The following is a 9,555-nucleotide window of genomic DNA, read 5'->3' as shown; positions in this document are numbered from 1 at the left end:
CATCACATTAATAAATTACACTTTAAAATATATTTAATAGAAAACAGTTATTTTACAGGTTTTTTTTTTTCAACTGCTTACACACATTTTCAAAACTGTGCCTCTTTTTTCCCCCAAAACTTTACAAACAAATCCAAGAATTACACACACAAAATGCAAAATGCCTCACATCTCTTGCTAAATGAAGCACTGCATTCAAAATATCACAAACACATCTCAAAAGCAAACATTTGTCTTACGTTGCAAACCTTTGCCATAATATTATATTTTTGGATATATCATATATACACACAGTTATTCAAAACTTAAAGCTCTTCTTTCATGAGCTCCTAAGTACATTTCTGTACAAAATTGAAAGTAATTGCCAGAGAGATATTGAAAAATTCACTGTAAACACGAAAGCAAGATTGAAACTAAACTATTTATTTTTTACTGTAAGCATTTGTGTGGTTGTGAATACAGTATTACACAGTCCGAAAAACCTATAATTTGATCTTAGGCCTATTTATAGGCCTATTCTAAAGCCATGATCGATTGGTGTCAAAAGTAAAGCAATGAGTGTTTGCACATGTGAGGAGTCAGTGTGAGGCACTGATGAATTAGTGAGGCATTTTGATAGGTTTGTGTTTGAAAAAGAAAATCAAGATACTTCCTGTTTGATTTTTGTGTGTTGCATAGATAATTGTGTGTGTTTTATGAGATTGAAAACTGAGTCGAAGGCCGAGAATTAGTGTAGGTGTGTGGTTCTGGTGTTTGTGTGTGAGGTTTCAGAAATTGTTTGACAAGTAAGGATTTTGTGTGTAAGCAGTTGAAAAAAGCTGTAAATTGTAGTTATAGTTATAAATTGTAAAAATATTTCACAATATTACTGTTTTTGTTTTTCTGTATTTTTGATGCAGTAAAATCAGCCTTGGTGAGCATAAGGGACTCTTTCAAAAACATTTTAACAGTAGTGTATATATATGCCCTTGCATGTTGAACTGAAAGTATACCTACTTACAGTACATATCTTAAAATTTTATGATGACAAACACATCCCGTACTACGGAAGCCCTGAACCGCAAGGTGAGAAAAAAAAAAAAGAAAACTTATCTCGTTATTTCGACTTAATAAGTCGTTATTTCGACATAATATCTCGTTATTTCGACTTAATAAGTCGTTATTTCGACATAATAAGTCGTTATTTCGACTTAATAAGTCGTTATTTCGACATAATATCTCGTTATTTCGACATAATAAGTCGTTATTTCGACATAATAAGTCGTTATTTCGACATAATAAGTCGTTATTTCGACATAATATCTCGTTATTTCGACATAATATCTCGTTATTACGACATAATAAGTCGTTATTTCGACATAATATCTCGTTATTTCGACATAATATCTCGTTATTTCGACATAAATATCTCGTTATTTCGACATAATATGTCGTTATTTCGACATAAATATCTCGTTATTTCGACATAATAAGGGGACATTCTAATATGCATTAAGCTACATTTAGCGTTCTTATAATGAGTTTCTATGGGAGGAAAATGCTTAACGTCAAATTAAACGCTTTGCGTTCATATTCTGGACTTATCTGATTTTTGTAGTAGCCTATACTTTATTATGATTTTAGTAGCCTATCATATTGATTAATAAATGCACGCACAATTATCCGTGAACTTGATAAATGTTGTAGATATGTTTTAGGCTACTATCCACAAACAAATTGCTTTCAATTATGTGTGCAAAATTCAGAATTCAACGAATGCAGTGCAACAACAACAATAATAGTTAAATTAATATTAGTATTAATAATAATAATAATAATAGTCGCAGTAGTGCTAGGCTAAGGCAGTGCAAGCCAAGTCAAGTAAAACAGAGTTTTTTTGCGTTCATAGTCTGGACTTATATGATTTTTTTGTAGTATACTTTATTATGATTTTAGTATCATATTGATTAAGAAATGCACGCACAATTATCCTTGAACTTGATAAATGTTGCAGATATTTTAGGCTACCCATAAACAAATTGCTTTCAAATGTGCAAAATTCAGAATTCAACGAATGTGCCAAAATTCAGAATTCAACGAATGTGCAGCAATTTGTACAAATAGAGACATTTTTGTGTATAAAAGACATTTTTGTTTTATTTTGTATTAGTGATTATAATTTGCGCGTCCATTTATTGACGTCTGAGTCGATCTCATTTGAGTGTATTCGGCAATTTGCTTAACGTGGAATTAAACGCGTATATTCTGAGCTCATCAGATTTTGTTGTACATATACTTTATTAGTATGATTATTTACTGTGTTTGGTCTGTTAGTAAATATGTTAAGGTTTGTATTCATTTCGATATGCCACTAGAGGGCAGAATAAGACCGGGAATTATAGAATGCATTGTAGTTATGTTGACCTACTGTTTTCATAACACTGGATATTCTACTAATTTATACTTTTCTAAAACGTTGCATATTAATGGCAATTAACTTTGGCAATTACACTAATAATAATAAAAATGATAACAGCCGCAGTAGTGGTATAAGGCAGTGTAAGCCAAGTCAAGTAAAACATAGTTTCTGATCTGGCCAATAATGACCAAGCATGAAGCAAAATATAGGCTATCTGCGATTGAGTTGTGTAAAGTTAACAAATAAACCAAATCTAGATAAACTATAAAGCTGGCTGAAAGAGCAATACTGACAACAAAACTAGCACAAAACTATGTGTAATTGCCAAATGTTAAACAGTTTGAGAATTCATGAGTAGGCCTACGGTTTATAAACTGAGCGGACGGGATGGGTACTTTTCAATCAACATCTCTACTACATTCATAATCTGGACATCTGTTGGGTACGCACTGCGCAGTGTAACGAAATATTGTCTCTGCTAGTGTCTCAAGGACACTTCTCTTCACTTCAAAATCTTTTGTTTATTTGTGATAATCTTAGCACTTTATTATTATTGTCTAACCTGTATTATGACTGATATTTGACGAATTGCCTTGTTCCTTTTTTTGTAAGTTTTGGACAAAAGCGTCATCTAAATATGTAGCCTAAAATTTTATTATTAATATTTGAGTTTATAACTATAAATGAGTTAACTTAAGACAGTAATATGTTTATCATAAAATAGTTTATGAATGCTATATTTGTAAGCAAAAATTATGCAAAAAATGTAGGCCTATTTTATCCAAAAATGTAAAAGCGTTTATAAAAATAAAGCATTGATAAATCATATTATTAAATTATATTAAGACAAACATATTACTCTATTACTAAGTGAACTCATTTATAGTTATAAACTCTAATAATAATAATAATAATAATTATTATTATTATTACATTTTAGTCTACATAGAAGACGCTTTTGTCCAAAACGTACAAAAAAGGAACAAAGCAATTCGTCAAATATCATAATACAGGTTAGACAATAATAATAAAGTCCTAAGATTATAACAAATAACCACAAGATTTTGACGCACATCATTCATATTAAATCGTCTATTCCAACATATTCCACCATTATTGTGGAGCGCACACTGCATGATAAGTCCAGAATTCCACGTTGATAGGAAGATGCAAGTGATCTCGCGGCATGGAGGCGCCGGCGAGATCACTTGCATCTTCCTATCAACAGTGGAATTCTGGACTTATCTGATTTTTATAGTAGGCCTAGGCCTATTCTATATTACGATTTTAGTATCATATTGATTAATAAATGCACGCACAATTATCCGTGAACTTGATAAGTCCAGAATATGAACGCAAAGCGTTTAATTTGACGTTAAGCATTTTCCTCCCATAGAAACTCATTATAAGAACGCTAAATGTAGCTTAATGCATATTAGAATGTCCCCTTATTATGTCGAAATAACGAGATATTTATGTCGAAATAACGACATATTATGTCGAAATAACGAGATATTTATGTCGAAATAACGAGATATTATGTCGAAATAACGAGATATTATGTCGAAATAACGACTTATTATGTCGTAATAACGAGATATTATGTCGAAATAACGAGATATTATGTCGAAATAACGAGATATTATGTCGAAATAACGACTTATTATGTCGAAATAACGACTTATTATGTCGAAATAACGACTTATTAAGTCGAAATAACGAGATATTATGTCGAAATAACGACTTATTAAGTCGAAATAACGACTTATTATGTCGAAATAACGACTTATTAAGTCGAAATAACGACTTATTAAGTCGAAATAACGAGATATTATGTCGAAATAACGACTTATTAAGTCGAAATAACGAGATAAGTTTTCTTTCTTTTTTTTCTCACCTTGCGGTTCAGGGCTTCCGTACTGGACAGTGTAGTGCACCTCAAAATTTGTTTATGCCGAGTAGGCTACTGGCTGTTTTTTTATTATTATTTTTTTTTTTTGCATTTGATTATCTCTTACTTGCTACAGACACACTCTGCCATAAACACAGACACGCATGAAAAATATGCAAACATTGACAAACACTGTTTTCTTTGCTGCAAAGCATCTTAGTTCCGATATATTAGATCTGACATCTCTCTCCCCAGACTCCCATCTGGAGTATTCACATTTTGTACTGGAACAAAGACACTAAATTTAGCCTGCAGAAGAAGGGAGAGAGATACAGATGACAGGAATAGAGATAGTCTTTTATCAGTGAGTTTAATAATGTATTAAGCATCTCCATCCTAGACGAGTCTCATTGCAGTGAGATTGCTCAGTCATGGTAATGTGTTCAACATTGCTTCCAGACTGCTTCAGCCTGCGTTTGCAGACAGAGACACCTTGACTGTCCTCCTCTAACCCCGCTCCAGTCTCAGAGTCTGCCACAATCACACGCACAGTCACTGTGCTGAATTCTGATGTCTCCATATTGCAATCAACCATGGATGGATGAATGGATGGACGGACGGACGGAGGGACGGACGGACAGACAGACAGACGGACGGACGGACGGACGGACGGACGGAGGGACGGACGGACAGACAGACAGACAGACAGACAGACAGACAGACAGACAGACAGACAGATAGATAGATAGATAGATAAACAGAGACTTATTAAATGTTCGATAGACTGACTGACAGATACTGCGACAAGCATTCCTTTATAATGCCTCTCTATATCTTCCTCTTGCAGTTTTTTTTTCATGGTCTCTAGTAGAGGCACTGAAGGGAGCTATTTGAAGTCATAATCCCTTAGACGAACAAGATGGGGGATGATCGATAAGGCTGTAATGAAAGTGTGTGTGTGCTCAGGGAGTGTTTTGTGTGTTTGGGAGAGGATGTTTCTAGATGCACACATGCCAGCAGTGTGTGTGAGTGCATGTATTCTCTCTGTCACAATGGCTGCAAATACTGATTTAAAAATTGAAACAGTCAGTTCAGCATAAAAAAAATTCCAGGGTGACATATCAACTCTTAGTAAACTTTCAGCCTCTGTAGTGCACACTTCAGCAAACATCTAGAGCCCTGCAGTTAGTTATGGAAAGAGGGCCCAGTGTAACCAGATCTCAATGCATCTCTTAGTGCAGTTGTGGTCAATATTTTTAGTCGCTGAGTCCTTTGTAATTACCCTCCTGCGTTTGTGTGTTTGCTTTCTGGATGGTGGCAGAAACAGAGGGAAAGAGAAGGGAAACACAGAAAAGAGAAATACGACTTGCATGCAGGAATGCTAAATACATGGGAGAAGACACACCACAGATATACTGTGTGATTAAGAGCCTGACCTCAGTTTTAGTCTCATTCTTTTGGGTTTTCAGCTTTTTTTATTTTGTTAAAGACTGGCATATGAAAAACTGAATACTGACAGTTTAAAGGACTTTTTGGGACTTTAGCTTATTCACCGTATCCCCCAGAGTTAGAAGTCCATACATACCCTTTTCATCTCTGTGCGTGCCGTAACTCTGTCTGACGCACCCACTGCTAGCCTAGCTTAGCAAAAAGACTGGAGGTAAACGGCTCAGTAAATTGAACAGTATGCTAGCTGGAGCCGTTTACCTACAGTCTTTTTGCTAAGCTAGGCTAGCGGTGGGTGCGTCAGACCCAAAAGGGTATGTATGGACTTATCTAACTCTGGGGGATACGGTGAATAAGCTAAAGTCCCAAAAGGTCGGCGTGTTCCTTTAAAAAAAAAAAAAGTAACAATTTGCCATGTTCACACAACGTAAATATAGGCTAAATAAATTTGTCTTACTCACAAAGCAGTTGTTAGCAAATCATAAAGTGTATCGGAGGCAGCACCTCGTGCGGTGCAGTATAAGAGGGGGCTCAGCTTATGTTAAGAGAGTCAGAGTCCTGGTTTCGAGGTAGACAATCATTTTTTCCCAGTGTTTCTTGTACTGCTTTTTGGCAGTGCTGAACTATTATTGAAAAAAATAAATAAATACAAATTTGTTTTTATCAAATGTTGATTGTTGGTGCGAATTCGCAGCCTGTACTGAATGTGATGCAATATAAAAACATGCACTAATGGGAAGTTCGGATCATTTTACTGACTCTGCAGAGCCATTGACCGCAAACAAAATGACATCAAAATGAACGATTCTTCGAACAAATGACTCTTATGAGCAGTTTCTTTAATGAATAGCCCAGTTATCATTATCATTAGGTTATCATTATTTTCAATAATGTCCATATCAAAATTAAATGTTTCGTGTCTGTAAACTTACTGATTGTCAATTTGACATTCATTATTTTTAATAATAAATGAAGATATATTCCTTCCTCGCATACAGTATGTCAGAGTGCAACACAGTATTGTAGCCTATAATTTTCCAATAATTTTTATAACCCATTTTTCTACAGTATCTGTAAAATCTTAATTAAAACAAAACATAATTAAACAGTATAGGCTACCCCAAAATGTTGCGATTTCCTTTGCATATTTTGTCAAAGCAAATCTGTGAAGTAAACAAGAAAAACTCGATGTTCTGAGAACAGTTTCTTAAGCTGCCTTATTGCAGTGTTAATAGGAATTCATGTGCTGAGGGCTGATCTGAGACAAGCACGCTTATGTGATTCCAGGCAGGAGTATTAGTGTTCTGCAGTTCATTAGCAAAATGTAAGCAACCCAATCAACACATTCACTACAGGTCCTAGAGTAGCAGAAGAGAAACACATACATGCGGGAGAGGTAAAAAATAGCTCACTACTAAATAGCTTTGCACCATAGCTCCAATGAGTCAAATGTGTATTTAAAAAAGAAATAAAGTCCGTTTTCATTTCATGTTGACCATTTCAGTTTATACTCCTTTTTATTGCATTTGTTAGGGGAATACAAACTTTTCATGTGTGTCAGCCCATGTGTTTGGCCTGTACGATTTACGCAAGTTATAAAAATAGATTCTGAAATTGGCATTGGCATAACTCCATTCATGCTCTGTGGTCTGAACTGACGGACAGTGTGATGAGTCAGTATTATGAAGACACATTAGTAATCAAGTGCATGTAGGAGCCCTCAGTGATGTCATGGACCCCTCCGGACGAGGGTGATAAGACAGGGAGTGGCTCTTCCTCCCTGACACGAAAGACACTGATAAGAAGTCTTTCATCTTGTGCCATCTGGCTGAATAGTAGCTGGTATGAGACAAATAGTGAAGGTAGGCCTATGTTCCAGCGCTGGGGAAGGTACTTTAAAATAATATACAGTAATTATGTATATACAGTACATATACACGCACACGCACACACACACACACACACACACACACACACACACACACACACACACACATACAAAACATGGGCCCTGCAGTGCAGGGAGTTGAATCGGTGTATTAAACTTTCCAGGTGTGCATATAAGAAAGAGAGGAACCATCCAATTCACTCGTATGACTTTACAGTGTTACAAATGAGAGAGAGGACTATTTAGTTCGATTCACTATAATAAATCGCTGTTGATGAGTCATGGAGAAAGCGAGCAAGAGAGATGAGATGAGCGTGTTTTATTCCCTCAGCTCAGACAAAACAGCGATGTATTGGTCGTGTTGCACCGCTACTTGTTGGAAAAAGTAGCACATTAATGGAAAAGCGGAAAAGACTATGGGCAAGCTTATTGAAAAACATCATGATCTTTTATTTAGTTATTCAACGTTATACTTAGCACAGGTATGACTGAGCATGAAGATGCATAGCTTAGAGCAGCACAGCAACATGCAATTCAACAATAATTACAGCACTGTAAAGCAGAACTTGAGTTATAAAGACAAATAGCATCATCATAATTCTACATATTATGCAAAGCTAAGGGCTTTTTTTTTTAAAGCATAGCAAATTACAAAGGGAAATATAGCATATCCCTTGTTAACCCAGAGAGTTACTGTAAGGCGGTTTGTTCTTTTATATTGTTCCAGATCAGCACAACAATAATTTACTGTTTATGAAATTCTAAGCCTGTTTGTGCATAGGGTATTGTGTGTGCTCACTCTGTGTGCCTCTTATTTATGGTTATGAAATGCACACCAGGCCCAAATTAACCTCTCTCTCTCTCTCTCTCTCTCTCTCTCTCTCTCACACACACACACACACACATACACACACCACCATAATGCTTCTCATTGATCGCCCTGTAAATTTATTAGCCATTGTGACAGCTTCCTGCCAGGTTCAGCAGGCGATCAGGGGAAACACACAACTGCTCAGATAAAGGGAGGCCGCACAATACCTATTGTGTCCTGATTGCGGGTCAAAGTATTACCCCGAATGGAATGTTTTTCAGGTATGTATGCGTTTGTGTCTATGAATGTGTGGCCATGTTTTCTCAGTGTGGTTATGCACCTCCTATTCCACAGAAGCTGAAGAATGAAGATTGTCACTAGAAAGGTTTAAAAATTCCAAACACAAGGTCAGAAAAACAAGAGTGCGGATGAGAAGAACAAAACAGGGTGAAGGAAATGGATTCTAGCCAAAGGCAAACAAATGAGCGGCAATGGCTCTAAATGAATTACCTTGACCTTTTGCGGTCAATAGCACTCCGAGTTTAAGTTCAGTGTTTTGAGGAAAGTATTTGAAAGGGTGTGCACTGACTACTGGCTAAATGGAAAACAGTATGACCGCGTAACTGTAGCAAGTGTCTCAGTTTATCTTTGGGGGTCTGTGTTTGTGTTTGTGCTTATATATATATATATATATATATATATATATATATATATATATATATATATTATGGTTTCTGTGTCAGAGAGGTTGGGCTTGTTTGCATGTGTGTTCATGTGTAACATGCCATTAGAAGTGACGCTGAGGGAATGACACTGGTTTAGCTGGATGATTGACAGCTCCCTTTTTCAAAATAGGCAGTGTCTTACAGGCATCAAATAGACAGATGCACACACTGAGACATAAATAGGATTGGTCTTATGGTTTGTTTCCTAACCCATAAGGGACATAAGTGCTGAGGTTCATGTAGACTTGACGCTTCTTATTACACATCTGCACCAGGTTTTCAGTACCACTAAAGAAATAATCAATAAATGAACATTCCTGACTGTATCAAATTACACGATAAGCCTTGTACAGGTAGCTCATGAAACTGCTTAACACACAATTAAGGACTTTGCTA

The sequence above is a fragment of the Rutilus rutilus genome, assembly GCF_951802725.1.
Source record: "Rutilus rutilus genome assembly, chromosome: 7".
Lineage (NCBI taxonomy): Eukaryota > Metazoa > Chordata > Actinopteri > Cypriniformes > Leuciscidae > Rutilus > Rutilus rutilus.
This window is presented reverse-complemented; position numbering follows the sequence as displayed.